The sequence below is a fragment of the Eriocheir sinensis genome, chromosome 39 (genome assembly GCF_024679095.1).
Source record: "Eriocheir sinensis breed Jianghai 21 chromosome 39, ASM2467909v1, whole genome shotgun sequence".
Lineage (NCBI taxonomy): Eukaryota > Metazoa > Arthropoda > Malacostraca > Decapoda > Varunidae > Eriocheir > Eriocheir sinensis.
In genome coordinates this window covers 5,179,018-5,195,913 of record NC_066547.1, presented here as the reverse complement: position 1 = coordinate 5,195,913, position 16,896 = coordinate 5,179,018, and the positions used below count along the sequence as shown (strand labels likewise).

The following is a 16,896-nucleotide window of genomic DNA, read 5'->3' as shown; positions in this document are numbered from 1 at the left end:
AGGTGCCTGTCGAGGGGAAGGGGCCGAGGACGCCTTTGCAGAAGATGCTAAAGAGGTGAGAGCCCTAAGGTTTGGGATGTGTGTGTGAGGGAAGGTGCTGGGGGTGTGGAGGGGGTAGGAGAGTGGTTTTGGTCTATGGGAGATGACGTGAATGTGTTGTGAGTTTTTTGGGCCAACATTGACGTGACGGGCCAAGAGGGTGGAAGGAAACTTTTGACAGGCAGGAGGGTAAGTGGAGAGAAAGAAGAAAGGGGCGAGGGAGAAGGTATATGTGAGCCTGGAGAGAAGAAAGGGGCGAGGGGGAAAGAGTGAGAAAGTGGAGAGATGGAGGGGGCAAGGGAGAGGGTGTGGAAAGACGGAGTGAGGGGAAGAGAGTAGAGTGAGCAGTTCTGGAAAGATAGAGAGAAAAGGGTGAGGAAAAGAGGGTGAAAATGAGAGAAAGAGAAGGAAAGGGAGAGGGAGAGTCAGAGAGAGGGCTCCTGATAATTTGAGTTCTTCTTATCTTCAGGAAAAGGTTATATGAACATGAGATTTCTATAAATATGTCTGCTTTTAGGAATATAGCAAGTGAGGGAAAAAAAAATATGGGTTTATGGAAGGTAAGTGTCCGTACCACCATAGCCATTTTTTTCATGTTTTTTTTTTGTCCCCTCTCTCTCACTTTTAAAGCTCATACACACACACACACACACACAAACACACACACACACACACACACACACACACAACCCCCTCCCCCAACACACACACACACACACACACACACACACACACACACACACACACACACACACACACATAAAAACACACAAAAAGAACAGTACCCATAAAAACCTCAACCTTATTTCACTGTAAAGCCGACAAACACACACGCACGCCCGCTCCTTCCTCCAACCAACCTACCTCAACCCCCCTTACCCCCTCTACCCCCCTCCTCCTTCTCCTTCCCCATCACCTTCCTTCACAGTCAGTCATTATATTAATTATCTAAAGTCATTTGTCACCATCACGAAGACCAGTCATTACACCTGCCTGTAGACAGAGATCACCTGGCCCAGAGGAACCAGGTACTCACTATTATGGTAATTTTCCGACCTGTCTCGCTACAGGTCCCCATACGAACAAAGGGACTGCGGGGGGAACGATGCAGGCCGCGGAGGAAAGAGGAGCAGGTGGCGAGGAGGAGGAGGAGGAGGAGGAGGAAGAGGAGCAGGTAATGGAGGTGAGTGGAGAAGAGTGACTCGTCGTTAATTTTGAGAAAGTGGACAGTTGAAACAAATAAAGGAGAATGGGAATGTCTTTAATAGAGAAAAATAGATGCGAGGAGGAAGGAAATTATATGATGATGATGGTGATGATGATGATGATTGGTTGTGTGATGAAATGATTGAGGTAATATTACAGGTAAGTACGGAGTGACTCGATCGTTTGTGATGAAGAGAATGGGACAAGGACAACCAGACAGAGGGAAGGGAAATAATACAAACGAGGACGACTTGTGTGTTTTTAGGTGACAAATTAAGAAGCAACAAAGGAAAGTAAATCAAAACAGGACAAGGGAAAAAAAACAGAGGAAAAGGAAATATTACAGAAGACGAGTTGTGTGTGTTTAGGTAACGAAGAAGCAACAAAGGAAAGTAAATCAAACTGGGCAAAAAGAAATATTAAAGATAAGGACTGATGACTGGTGAGTGTTGAGATAAAAAGGAAGTAACGATAGAAAACGAATCAAAGAGCAAATCACCATAAATAAAAACTAACTGAAATAATGTAAATGTTTAATACAAAAAGATGTTCCCCTAGTGAATGAAACTCGGCAAAGTAAAAATAAAAAAGAAGATCTGTTTTTACGTTTAGGGGAAGATGAAGTAACACCGAAAAGCGAATCCAAGAGTGAATCGCCATAAATAAATCCGAAACTGAATTGATGTAAATGTTTAATACGAAAAGATATATCCTGAGTGAATGACATGAAGAAAACAACAAAATAAAATGAATCAAAAAGTAAAACCTCATAAACAAAAACAAACTGAAATAATCTAAAGGGTTAATACGGAAAGATATATCCTTAGCGAATGACATGTAGATTGCTCGCCGTTTAGGTTGGTGGCCATTGATCGAGGCAGCGGGAGCATCTTATTATCTTATCATCATTAATCTAATTGCCCCGCGTCTGACCGTGGCAACAAGACATCGGGAATTATAGCTAACCGGTAATGTCTCACTTAAATCAAACCCCGGCTGTCTGGAGATGCCGGACTAGTATTCGTTTGGACATTATATAAACTATCATACAATATAATCCACATAATTCAAACTTAATTTACAGCTCAAACTATACGTATTAATATTCCCCTTAAGCAAAAATTTGAATCATTATGGAACTAAGGTTAATTAATACAAACAGGTAAGCCATTTAAGGTATGAGTCTACACCTGGATGTTCTCTATAATCTTCAGACAGGTAAAAAATGAAGTAGATTCCCTTCAAACAAAAAAAAAATAAGGCATTTGACTAGGATTACTGAAGATTTAAAAAGGTAAAACAATTAAGATACGAGCCTGCACCTGGATGTTACCTTTAATCATCCGACAGGTAAGCAATAGAGATGTGAACTATTTACAGACGAGACATATAATAAAAAGGACAAAGATAACGTTTTGAGCAGGTAAGACAAAGACAAGACTTCACATGGACGCCAATTACAATTCTCCGGAAGGTAAACAACGAGAGGATATCCTTCAATGAACGCAAGGACAAAGGCGCGGAGATGAGCGTGGCGTATGATGGAGCGAATCAACTTGGCGCGGAGCTGACGGGAGGCTGAACCCGGTTAGCCCGGCACAAAGTTTAAATTAGTTGCATCAGTCGTCACGGTGCGGATAGGTGGAGGGACGGGGGGAGGGAGAGGACGAGGAGGCATGGTGTGGATGGGTAGGTGGAGGAAAGATGCATGGGGGAGGCGGCATGGCGTGTTTGTGTGGTGGGATGGGGATGTTAGGGGGAAGGAGTGTGAGTGTGTGGTGGGTGCGTGTGCGTGTGTGTGTGTGTGTGTGTGTGTGTGTACGGCGTGAGAGTGGCAGTGGCAATATTATGTGTCTACGAAAGGAAACAAGAGGCGAGTGAGAGCTGTGAGTGATGAGGTAGAGGTAAAAAAAAAAAATAATAAAAAAAAAAATAAACAGGACTCGAAGTAGTTAAAGGAAAAAGGAAAACAGGATGAGCTAGAAGTAAGTGAGGAACGGTGGTGAGAGAGAAAAAAAAATAATCAAACTTCCTCTTAAGCCCATCTCTCATATCATACTAAACACGGAGAAATGATTAAGTGATATACATTGCCGGTTCCTCTCTAACAAGACCACATTTTTTACATGCTAATGGTGAGAAAAAAAATCATATATAGAAAGAAATTTAAACTAAACACTAAAACAATGAAAAGAATATAAACAAATAGAACAACTAAGCAAAGAAAAAGTAAAACTGCAAAAGACGGTAAGAAAAAAAATTAACCAGGTGAAGGAGAGAGGAAAATAAGCGGCCAGCACAGAGACGAACAAGCGAAGGCGTCTCAGAAATAAGCGAGAGTCGAGCGGTCGTCCCACATGCCAACCTACCGGAACACGCAGCACGCCGGCCCCGGGAAATAATGTCACTTTCATTAGGGAAATTGCTAAGGCGACCCTGATCCTACCCGAAACAGAAGAGATAAGACCAGCGTTTCCAAATTATCGTATTAACCACATATCGTATCTATCATTTTTATGCCTCAAACTCTCGTACCTACACAAGTAACGTGAGAAAATCAAACTTAGTGCTAAAACTGTTGAATATTGATGGGTTTTTTTCGTTCTTTGTTGTTATAGTTATCGGTCAGCAGCTACGAAGATGAAATGCGATGAGTACGATAATTTGACAACGCTGGATAAGACTGCCACGAGAGAAAGGCCTCGACAGTAACTTTCTCCGCGTCATGAGGTCGACCGTTCTCCTGTATTAACTCAACGTAAGTCCCTCAGAAGCGAACGAGGAGCAGTAAGACGGCGTGCTTCAAAAGGGCGTTGCTGAGGACCAGGGGAACAAGACCTGGCAGAGACGAATACAGGGACAAAGAAAAATAGAGAGAAGCAGATATGAATATGTAAATGTATATAGAGGAACAACGTTGAAGAGTCCAGGCCAATAGAGGGTCGGTTGGGCATCTAGGTTTTTTACTTGGGGTGCTCATTAGGACTATATAGAGAAACAAGAGCTGTGAGGACGCTTGAGAGTTTTTGAAGTTCCTGTAAAAGAAAAACAAACTCACAGACGATGATTGGGAGAATATATACATAACGGAGTATTCGAATATACACTCGTACGTTTCTTGAACCGTATTTTTTGTAACAGTAAAGGAAGCAACTCCAAGGCATAAGAAGGAACAAAAGAAAAGCCAGTTAAGCGTATAGAAGTATAGACGTAAGTGTTAGAGATGGTTAATGATATTCGTGGTATTTTCCCTTCACGTCTTTTTTTTTTTTTCAGGGCATACAGTCACGAGGTTCTTTGGTATGTTTGTAGGCGAAGAAGTCCTGACGCATCACTGAGCCGTGTTTTAAGACACCATCGCTTCTCACATCAACTATTTCTAAAGGTCAAAGGGGGGATCAATCGGGTTTTCATGAGTGTTTTTTAAGGTTCATGGCACAGAAGAAGGGTCAAACTACCACTAGGGTCATAAAACTACCCCTGGAAAGGCCTACAGCTCCTACGAAAGCCATGTCAAATATGTGAACTTGGGCGACGAAATGTTTTAAAGTACGACCCTCTCATACAAGCAAGCAGGAGGCTCCGCGGTATATTTGGACGCGGAGGAGTCGGGGTCCTAACAAGACTGTCACGAAAAAGACATTTTGACGAGGAAAACTTTACAGGCGGTGTCACGTGACGCCGCCGCTGGCCTCGTCCGTCCCCTCCTCGGTGTCACCTTCTTGTTTTTGTTCAGATCCATTTTTTACCGGTCTGTCATTTTTTCCTGGTCGGGGGATAGGCCTACCACGTCGCTCAGCCGTTAGTTCTTGGGAGATGCGAGCCTAAATCAGTCGGCCGCTGAGTTCGGCTTACTAAGAGGGGAGAGCGAACCCCAGGGAGGGATGCTTGGCCTGTCGTCGTCCCACCTAGGCCTTGATTTATGTGCCTCAGTCAAACGTAAATAAAAGTTCCATCCTTGTAAGTAAGCGATGAAATGGCGTGGCTCCTTCTGTCTCCACTCTGTGCCTCATAAACACTTGATAGGAGACTACAGAATAGGCAAACTCAAGGCCTGTCGTCGTCCCACCTAGACCTTGATCTATATGCCTCAGTCAAACGTAAATAAAAGTTCCATCCTTGTAAGTAAGCGATGAAATGGCGTGGCTCCTTTTTTCACTCTGTGGCTCATAAACACTTGAAATGAGACTACAGACTAGGCAAACTCAAGGTCACATTTGCACATCATGTAAGCGATAAATAGAGTCTGGTCTCATTTTCCTTCACACTATGGCGCATAAACACATGTAAGCAATAAAAGAGCGTCTGGTCTCATTTTCCTTCACACTATGGCGCATAAACACTAAAAAAAAAACCTCGAGGTCAAATTTGCACATCATGTAAGCAATAAAAGAGCGTCTGGTCTCATTTTCCTTCACACTATGGCGCATAAACACTAAAAGAAAAACCTCGAGGTCAAATTTGCACATCATGTAAGCAATAAAAGAGCGTCTGGTCTCATTTTCCTTCACACTGTGGCGCATAAACACTTAGTCTCAAAAAAAAAGAAAAAAGCCGCAAGGTCAAATTTGCACCGGGCTTTATTTATCTATAGTTGGAGCCACAAAGGAAAGAAAATGAAAAATGAAATATTGAACCAAAAATAAACCAAGCGATTTCAGAACCATAAGTTAGTGTACTGGAAAGACAGGGCCGGAGCAACAGGTACTATGAGAGGTACGACAGCTGGAGGGCACGCAGAGGAAGGCCCATCTCGGCGACATGATGCACCTGGCCTCGAACTAATGATGGAGCTGCCGCAGAACACGTTACTCCAGATCGAGTCACTCACCTGAACAAGACAAGAACCTTCACGATGGAGACGGCGAGCGAGAGGGAGTGTGAGAAAAAAAATGTTATCTGTTTAAAGAAAGAAAGAGAAATAGGAAGAACGAATGAGGAGATAAAGAAAAAAAAGGGAAAACTAAAAAATCAACGAAGGAAATAAAGAAAAAAAATAAGGAACCATCAAGTGAAGTTAATGATAAGAATGAGAACTGATATAGAGATTTTTTCATAGAGGAAAGAGGCAAGCCCAAACCCACAATACGGACACCAGAAGCAACACAAGACCGTGACAACAAGAACACCAAAAACAACAAAATCCACCCGAAATTGATCTCTCGTTTGGCTACTCTTTGGCGGGCTTTTTTTTGGTACTCTTTTTATTGCCCTTGAGCCGTGTCCTCTGATGTAAAAAAATATATATAAAAAATAAAACAGAAACAGCAACATCAACACCTCGCCCCGCACAGCACAAGTAAGCACAACGGGACGGGAAGTAAGCAATAAGAAGTACCTATTTTCTGGTGCTCCTTCCGCGGCCTGACGGATCCCGGTGACTCCCTTGATCCAGGACTCCAGTAATGACCCCCACACTGCCCCCCCCCCCTCGGTCCCGGAGCCAACAAGCCGTAACTCCTTCATTACACCTGCCGGATCAATTAGGAGGCGGCCGCTAATTGCCGGACGATCTCTGGGGTCACGTAAGGCATTAGGGCATTAGGCAAGGGGGCTGTTAATGCCACCTGAGTGTCCCGTTGAGGTAAGTCTGTTATATTTCATGATTTACCTCCAGACAAGGTAGTAATATTAAACTTGTGATTTTTTTTTTCATTTTAAGCCGGTTTTCTGAAAGGATTGTTAAGTACGACGGAGATTTTTTTTCTGATTATCTTCTTGAAATTATATAACTTAGCGTATGTTTTTTTGCTTTCTCAGACTCCTAAGATTCACTTCTCTTTTTTATCGGAGGAGTGTGAGTGTTTTTTTTTTTAAAGGATTGCTATGTTACGATTGTGTTATTTTTCTATTTATCTTATTCACATTATATCATCGATGTGTGTGATATATTGTTTTCGTAGATTCGTAAGACAATTTTTTTTCTCTTTATCTTAGGACCAAAATGGGAAAGTTTTTTGAAAGAATTGCTTTTTACAACAGAGGTTTTTTTTCTCTATTTTTATCTTATTCTAATTATATATCTAAGTTCATGGTATTTTCCTTTCACAAATTCCTAAGACTAACTTCTCTTTTCTTTTTATCTAAGGAGCAGACGTGAACGCATGGAGAAAATGAGACACATGTGGCGGCCCTCCCAGGTGTGTGTCTCCATGTTTGCTGCGGGTAGGACGGAGGAAAAAATAGGAATAGGTCTTCTTGTGGCCTGACGAGGGGAGGAGCCAAGATTAGACGAGAGAGGGAGAGAAACTGACGGGGAAAAGTAGGTGTCCAAAACTTCCTTACGCAACAGGAATATTCACTACACACCAACATATGTACAGCACAATGAAGTAAGAAGCGCAGCAGAGCATGGTTGACGTGTAACATTCCATCTCCTACTGACTCCCTCACGTGGATGTTGATTAAGACGTGCTGAGGGTGAGAAAAGGTGAGGTGGGGGGCGGGACGCGAACACAAGAGACACAAGACACACCGGAGACAGAGGGTGCCGCCCGGTGCCCCCCCCCCTCCCCTCCCAGCGGTGCCGCCCTCCCCATCCATCATGTGCCCCTCGCTATCCGTCCAATCTCGGGCATTTTTGCTTCAGGGTGTGATCTCAATGGCTGCTGGCATCGTGGCTTCGGGCAGCCGGTTTTTCTAAAGGTGTACGATGATTTCTGTCAAATTTACAAAGTTTTCAGGCTCTGTATGAAGCATATTTTGACCCATATGACTCTGTAAGGCGTGGAGAGCCCACTGAAGTCACGTTTGTGTACACTGAACCTGCTGCTCCCGATGCATGTCCTGCGGGGCGCTGAAGCACATCGTTGTTCCTCAGGCAGCGCGAGGGCCGGGCACAGGTTGAGTGCGGGTGCCAGGCCGTCACCCAACCCCGCGGCGAGATCGTGCCCGCGCCAACACCCGCTGCCACCTCCACCACCCGGGGGGACCCGTCATGGCCCCCTGACACCAGCAGGGGGACGAGTGCCACTCCCGCCCCTCGCACTCCATCATAACGTCCACAGTGCCCGCCCCGTGGAACACATCTCCACAAACCGCGCTAAGTGGCCGCTGCGGTGCCCAGATTTCTGCCCAGGATCTGAAGGCCCTGACTCGTGGCACTCCAACGAGCTGTCAGGTTACTCCCGGTGATCCTTCATGCCCGTGGCATTGAGGACGTCCCGCACAGCCCCCCGCAGCAGCCCGGAGTGCCAAGCGGTGCCTCCCGCCGCCTACAAGATTTATTGCTCAGGCGGCCCTGAGGGGGAGCCCAGTAAGATTTATGTTTGGACGCCGGCACTGGTTGAAAGGGTGAGTAATTTATCAAGTGCTATTTGCCTTGTTGATAGCTCTATATACTCCTCCATAGTCGGTGTTACCCCGTCTGTCCGGCCGTCATTACTGACTGTCACTACTCGAAGAAGCGCCGCGGCTAATGGATGGGCATCGGGGGTCGCTCGCCGCGTCCCTCACAACTATTGCGATTAATCTCCGCCGATCCCCTCCTTGTGAGCGGCGGACGGAGGCGCGAGGAGGCGCGTGGGCGTTCTGTGGGTTATTGAGTGGCGGGCGTCGGGCGGCCCAGGTGCGGCGGCCCGGAAGTGAGGAGAGGAGTTGGGCCAAGTTGAGATAATTATTTTCTCAGCGGTGAAGCAGCGCCGATGGAACTTTGGGAATAATTTAAAGTTTATTAGTTATTGTACACCTTCGCGTTATTAATGAGGAAAAATTTGAAACACGTGAAACGGTGGACCATATCATTTTTCTCTTATTTTATTAATGCACAAAGAAAATAGACGCAAAGACACAGTTACTCTGAGCGAATAAAAACAAATTCATACTTCGGGCAATACAGTAAAGCACTTGAAATGCAGGAAATAATAAGAAATGCAACAATAATAATAATAATAATAATAATAATAATAATAATAATAATAATAATAATAATAATAATAATAATAATAATAATAATAATAATAATAATAACAATGATATTAAAAATAACAATAGTAATAATAGTAATAACAATAACAATACAAATATTAATTATGATTCTTTTGATTATTAAAATTAAAATCATAATCTTATTGCTGTTATTTTTATAGGTATTGACTTTTCTTCGCAATACAAAGGCAAAGGAACACCGGGGGGGAGGGAATGGGGGACATACCTCAGGAGCAGTTTATTTCATGAGGGAAACTTTAATAAAAAGATAATAATATATTGATGCTCCTCGCTCCCGGCGGCGTGTGTGTCGTGCGAGTGGAATTAATGGAATGCACGTGCGTGTGGCGGCGAGTGAGGAGCGTGTTTGTGTACCTCATGACAGGGGTGTGCGTGCATGCTAGCTTACACACACACACACACACACACACACACACACACACACACACACACACACACACACACACACACACACACACACACACACACACACACACACACACACACACACACACACACACACACACACACACACACACACACACACACACACACAAACGCAAACGCAAACACAAACACAAACACACATACACACACACACACACACACAAACACACAAACGCAAACACAAACACACACACACACACACACACACACACACACACACACACACACACACACACACGTGGCCCTGCAGTCTTCGCTCTCTGGTTCAGGAAATTAATCAATCGTGTGGCTGACTGGCGAGGGTAAATTTTAATTAATTAATGGATCCCATCATCCCTGAAATTAATGAGGGAGGTGGCAACCCCGTCATCCTGCGAGGCCGCGAGGGCTCACAATGGCCGCGTGTTGTGGCCTGAGTAAGGAATATTGGCACTCATTATACTCGCCCTGATAATGAAACACAAGGAAGCGGAAACCGAGGCATAATGATGGTGGTAATAATGATCATAATATTGACTAGCTCCACGCGCTATCACTTGTGTTGTGTCTAAACGATAAAGGTTCAATTCGTTTATTTATTAGGGATTTAATTTGCTTATATCACTGTCTTGAATGGTCAGGTAATATTCCTTTTTTTTATGACTTACTGATCGTGACATTTTTTTCATATTAGTGTACGGTATGCATAAAGGGCGACTTGACACTGTAATGTAGTAGTAGTAGTAGTAGAAGTAGTAGTAGTAGTTAGTAGTAGTAGTAGTAGTAGGAGGAGGAGGAGGAGGAGGAGGAAGAGGAGGAGGAGGAAAACGATGAGGACGAGGACAAGGACTAATAGGAAGAATAGGAAGAGAAGAATGAGAATGAGGGTAATGACGAGTCGAACGAGGAGAGTAAGAAGGAGGATAAGGACGAGGAGTGCAAAGAAGACGAGAAGGACGAAAAGTAGTATTAAAAGTAGTAGTAGTAATTCTATCAGTAACGTTAGTAGAGTACCATTAGTAGCACCACCAACACCACCAGCAGTAAAAGCAACAGTCCCAGCAGTAGTAGGAACAGGGGGCAGCAACACTAACAGCCGCCGGACATAATATCGTTAATAACACACGCCGTCAAGGTTATCAGTACGTGGGAGTGACGTGATCCGGACACATTACGAGGCGCCGCTCCGTCACGCGACCCCTGTGTGTATGTGTGTGTGTGTGTGTTTAGCTCGATGCCTATAATATCCATATGGGTGATCGTGATACAAGATACATATCATATTTGCTTTCTTGGCCTATCCACCATATAATATCTCGTGTGGTAGAGGAAAAGGAAGGAAGGAAGGAAGGAAGGAAGGAAGGTAATGTAGGAAAAAGAAGGAACGATGGTAGGAAGGAAAGATGGAAAGAAGGGAGAAAAGAAGCTAGGTAAAGAAGAAAAAGGAAAGAAAAGTAAGAAAGGAAAGAGGGGGAAAAGAAATCAAATAAATAATAAAAGAAAAAAGGAAGGAAGTTGGGGAAAGGAAGAACAAAGTAAGAGGAATCACGAATGGAGAATGGAAATACAAAAGTTAGGAACAGAAAAAGGAAGAAAGGTAGTTAAGAGAAAGAAGGAAGAAACGAAGACGAATCAAGGAAGAGGAAATGAAAAAGAAAATAGAAGTAGGAACAAAAGAAAAAAGGAAGGAAAGATGGAAAATAAAAAAGAGCAAGAAACCAAGAAAAGGAAGTGAAGGAAGTCTTAACTAACCTGACCAACACTACCTTATTTTTTTTCTTTCCCTCACTTTCTCTCTCTCTCTCACTCACTTTCTCTCCTCTCCTCCTCATCACCGTTTTCCATCTCATTTCCCCTCCCCGGACGAGCCAGCAAGGGCCGCGACCCTCTCATGAAGACACTGATCTATAAACTTCCTCAACTTCACACATTCCGGTTCGCCGTTTACTGTTTCCCGATGTTTCACTCCGCTTCCGTGACTTTTATGCCTCGCTAACTCACTGGACTTTTTTTTTCTCTTCGTTGTCAAGGAGTTCCAGTTCCTCACCTGTACACCTTTCCTTTTAACTCTTACAGGTAACTTTTTTTTTATTTATTCGCCTTTCGATTTACCGCAATTTTCTCACACACCTAATTAGTTATATGTAAATGCTTCTTTATCTATTATCTTTTACGTGTTTTATTTTTTTTTATTGCATGTTATTCTGTTTTTACGTTGTTGTTTTTCTGCTGCAGTTTGGTTATTTTTATTCTATGTAATGTGCTCACTCTCACGTTAGTTATTAATATATGAAAAACAAAAGACATGCGATGGAAATTTATAGAAGTAACGCCTCTTTTATAAACTCTTCATATTCACTCTTCATATATTTTTCTTAGATATGATGAAGTCTCTCTCTCTCTCTCTCTCTCTCTCTCTCTCTCATTTACGGAGCTAGATCAGAAGCAATATGGAGTCGTCTTTATATGTTACCTTAGTTTGGGGAATATGATTTTGGCTAACGTGGGGCGAGATTAAGGGGGGGAGAGAGAGAGAGAGAGAGAGAGAGAGAGAGAGAGAGAGAGAGAGAGAGAGAGAGAGAGAGAGAGAGAGAGAGAGAGAGAGAGAGAGAGAGAGAGAGAGAGAGAGAGAGAGAGAGAGAGAGAGAGAGAGAGAGAGAGAGAGAGAGAGAGAGAGAGAGAGAGAGAGAGAGAATGAATGAATGAATAAATGAAGGATTATGAGAAAAGAAAAGAAAGCAAATAGGTAAAATAAGCAGTAAAAGAAAGAATGAAAAAGAAAAATAGATAAAGTAACAAACAAGCAAACAAACAAACAAACAAACTAACACCATGAATACACAAATAAAAACAAAAGACAAGAACAAAAATATTAATGATAAAAAAATTTGCGTGGGTGTGTTTGCGTGGATGGGTGCGTGCATGGAGGTAGGATTGGTTAGGTTAGGTTAGGTTAGGTTAGGTTAGGGTGCGTGAGTCCGTGCGTGAGTGCCTGTGTGTTTGCGTGAAGGCGTGTGTGGTGTCTGCATGCGTGGCTGCGTGTGCTCGAATACGTGTAAGTGAATGGCAAACAAACAGCAGTGGCCATGCAAACACGACGAAGGAGAGCGTCAGGAGAGGTGGAAGGAGACGGATGGGTGACGTGGGCTGGCCGAGTTACCATCACAGCGCTTTGAGAGGAGAGGGAAGAGCATGAGGGTTGAGCAGATGTATGAGGCAGGGTGTTGCACGGACGCTTGTGTGGGAAATGAGGGTGATAGAAAAGTGCGAGAAGAAAAGTGACAATCTCCCCTCTTGCTGTTTTGCTTTGCTCTTTTACATCATATTTGCGGGGATTTGTTTTTGGTTTCCGTTCGGCTCTTCATCTGCCTACTTTACCGCTAGAATTAGTATAAAGCTGTCTGTATATGGAAAGATTAAAGGATTGAGAAGGGATTATATGTTATCTTAAAGCAATGGAGGAAGTTCAGACGCAAAGCAAAGTATTACGAGAAACACAAAGCATTACTCCCACAAAAAAAGGACAGAAAGAGTTTGAATAAAAGATGTGCAGTATAGATTGAAGAGATACTTAGAGAAATGTAAGGAAGTCTGCCATTAAAGCATTAGGATTATATTACTGAACCTGAAGGAGAACATGACTAGGGAAAATAAAGACTATACACACGCACTAGCCTGCATATATGTGAAATAAAAAAGAGCATTCAGCGTATACCAGGAAATCGTGTGCGGGTGAGAGAAGAGGGTATGAGGGTCAGGTGTGAGTGTGGGGTGAGGGGGCGTATTGTGACCACACCCCTCATCAGATAAACACCCCCTCATCAGATAGCATGAGTACCACCCCTTCACCACCCCTTCACTACCCCCCCCCTTTCACTTAGCCCACTCAACACTTCCCCATATTGCCTCCTCACTTAACATTTGATATCTTACTTTTATTTTTTTATCATATCCGCGTCATTCATTGCTTTATATTCGTGTTCTGTATTCTAATAGGCTACATACATACATACATACATACATACATTTCATACATATATAAAAACAAAGAAAAGAGTTATAAAGAAATAGATACAGGAAATAGATCTATATATCCGGAACAAATTTAAAAGGCGTAACATACATACATAACAAACATACATAAAAACAAACAAAGATACTATAGAGAAAGAAACAGAAAGTAGACCTATATACAAAATAGGACTGAGAAGCCTAATCGACAAGCAATAAATAAAACTTTCTGTATACGATCCGAAGCTTCAGCCGTCTGGAATGTTATGGCTTCAACATAAAAGAATTCCGAAGTCCTTCACTCACGAATACGTCTTATGGGGCCTTCCTACTCTCTCTCTCCCTCTCCCTTCTTTCTTTCTCTCAATCTCCCCTTCCTCTTTACTTCCTTTTCCTTGGTTTTTCTTCCTTTTTCTTCCTATCCACGTTTTCTTTCTTCACTTTTTCCTTTTATTCCTCTCGTGTCTTCTTTTATAATATTCTCCCTCCTTCCATTCCTTTATATACTTCCTCCTTTCCCTTCCTTCTTTCTCCCTTTTCCTTCATTTCTATCCTCTACTCCTTTCTTCCCTTTAACATTCTTTTTCCTTTATTCCCTGTCTTGATTTCCTCTCTCCTTTCAGCCCTATCTATCCTTCCACCCTTCCCTCTTTCCCAACCTCCATTCCTTTCTTCTTCCTCCCTTCCTGAATTCCATCATCCTCATCCTATCTCACATCTATTTAATTTTTTTTTCTTTATTCCCTGACTTGATGTCCTCCATCCTTCCATTCCAATATATCCTTCCTCCTTTCCCTCTTTCCCAGCCTCCATTCCCTTTTTCTTCCTCACATCCTGAATTCCATCATCCTCATCCTATCTCGTCTCTCCCTTTCTCTTCTCGCTCACTGTCCTTCCTCCTCCTTCTACGCGTGGTCCAAGAACTCCCCTTTGCCCCTAGTCCCTCGCCCTCAGGTCCCCCTCTTTTGGCATCTCTGGAACTCTAAGAATAGCGAAAAGAATTGATCTGAATTCCTAAAAGTTTCATCACTCGGTCCATCCGGAAAGATTCAAGTTCCGAACCGGGTTCAATTTTAGGGAATATTTTTTTTACGTTTATGCTTAATGGTATTGTTTATGGTAGGGTAGGTTAAACTTTCTTAACCTTCTTTTTCTTTTTTTAGTACATATTATTTTGTTTCTCATTCTTTTCCTTTTGCTTGGTTTCTCTTTCCTTCTTTTTTTTTGTGTGTGTGCAACAGAGAGAAACAAAACACAATCACACATGCCTGAGATAAATTTGGGTGGGACTCAAATACTACAATGGAACTAACGGCTATATATAGATCTTCCTTTGTTTTCTCGTATATTCATTTAGTCATCCATTTATTTAGTTACATTTATTTAAGTTCCTTCAACTGCCCAACATTGCGGATCACTATGAATGCCTCTGATGGAGCTCCAGGCTTTTATATATAGTGTGGAAGTCATAACCACAAACTGTCGGATTAAGAAGCAGACGTTAGAAAATAATAAAATTAAAACCACGACTCGAAACGAAAGAATATCGCTAAAAATAATAAAGAGAGAGAGAGAGAGAGAGAGAGAGAGAGAGAGAGAGAGAGAGAGAGAGAGAGAGAGAGATGATAAAGTACAGAGGGGGAAAAATATAAGAAAGAGAGGGCCGGGAACACCACCCCTTCGCCCTTCTCCTATAACCTAAGCGCCGTTTTCCACCGCTCTTTACTTCCCTTCGCCCCGAGTAGAGGAGGAGGACGAGGGGAAAAATGAGGGAAAACTATGGTAAAATGACGTCCATTAATGTTACATCTTTCTTGATTTAGTGCCTCCCTAACGCCCAAGTGTATTAATATAGACCCTCACCACTCACACCACCACCATCACCACCAGTATCACCACCAGTATCACCACCCCCTCTGACCATATATTCAAACGCTTTCCAATAATATAGATACAGAATAATCGCTTACGGAACCCACTGTTATAAAGAATGGCCGTGAAATATCCATACACATATTACACGTTATTTTTCTTTATTTTCATTCCGTGGTGAGTGAGTTTATATGGAATCTTTGGTGCTCTGTGTTTCGTTTTCTCTTCGTATATATAAAGATAACGTGGTCTTGCTTCAGAGTTTACTTCGTCATCTCTACATTCGTTCTCCACCGTTGCCCTTAGGTATGATGTTTTGGTCATTTTTTCCTCCCATAGTGAAGGTGTATGAATCTTCACTGATCTCTACTTTCTTTCCTCGTCGTGAAAAAAAAGAAAAACGTGTTAAGTTCATAGATTTCAGGGATTACTTTAACATATTCAGTCGTTCTCTTCTGTTACCGCTCTTTACTCCTCCTTCATTTGATATACTAAGCATTTTGGAGAGCTTTGTCGTTTTATAGCAAGTTTATTATATGATTCTTCGGCTATCCGTTCACCTTATCACCAGAAACAAAACGAAAGGCCTTCAGATATAGAGACTGCGGCCTTACAGCATTAAAAACTACGCCCGTTCGATTTTATAGTGTTAAACTTCATCTTATCAATAAAAACAAGAATAACGGGTCTTAGATTTAGATATTACAGGCCCAAATAAAGCATTAAAATTTACGCAACTTTGTTTGGAAGGGGTTCGATTTATAATGAACTCATATATTTATCTATTGACATTATCAGCATCATATACAAAAACAACGGGCCTCATACTTACAATTTAGAGCCTTTTAAAGCATCAAATTACAGCACCGTTTTCTTCCGTTGCCTCTCCAGAAAATCTTTGCCCCCCGCTCGACTCCATTTTCCTCCGACTCAGCGGGAAGGGCAGAAACTGGGAAACTCAGGGGAGGTTTGTTCACTCCGGGGCGGCGGCGTTTTGGTCACAACACGGCCGGGGCATCACAGCTGGCACCGTCACCAGATTATCCTCCCCAGAACATTGTGATTTCCATTTTCTGACCCGTGACTACAACCAAATAACATCAATAACGAACGATTTTAACGATAACAATAAATGAATCTCGGTATCGGGGTGAAGGGGACACTTTTGGGGGGTCTGAAATGGGTTAATATAAGGCTAAGTACGACCATAGGTGCTTAAATTGGTGTTCCTAGATGCTACCGACTTTCACATCACTTATATTTAAAGGCCAAAAAGCAGATAAAATACGTTCTCATGACGTTTTAGAGTTCACAGTAGTGCAGAAGCCTTATCAAAATCCTACCAGGGTCAAAAATGCTACCCCTGGAAAGGCTCTAATTAACTTGGCGTTCCTAGACGCTACCGACTCTCACATC

The 16,896-nt window shown here is 42.7% G+C and overlaps 1 protein-coding gene across 1 annotated transcript in view; it reads left to right on the top strand.

The window, feature by feature from the left end:
• Positions 1-7,936: 7,936 nt before the first annotated feature.
• The window catches only part of LOC127008914 (homeobox protein Hox-A3-like), an 81,547-nt gene continuing 72,587 nt past the window's right edge, over positions 7,937-16,896 (top strand). The window contains exon 1 of the mRNA XM_050881391.1: positions 7,937-8,538. The gene's annotated coding sequence lies outside the window, so the exon portion shown is untranslated. The remainder of the gene's footprint in view (positions 8,539-16,896) is intronic.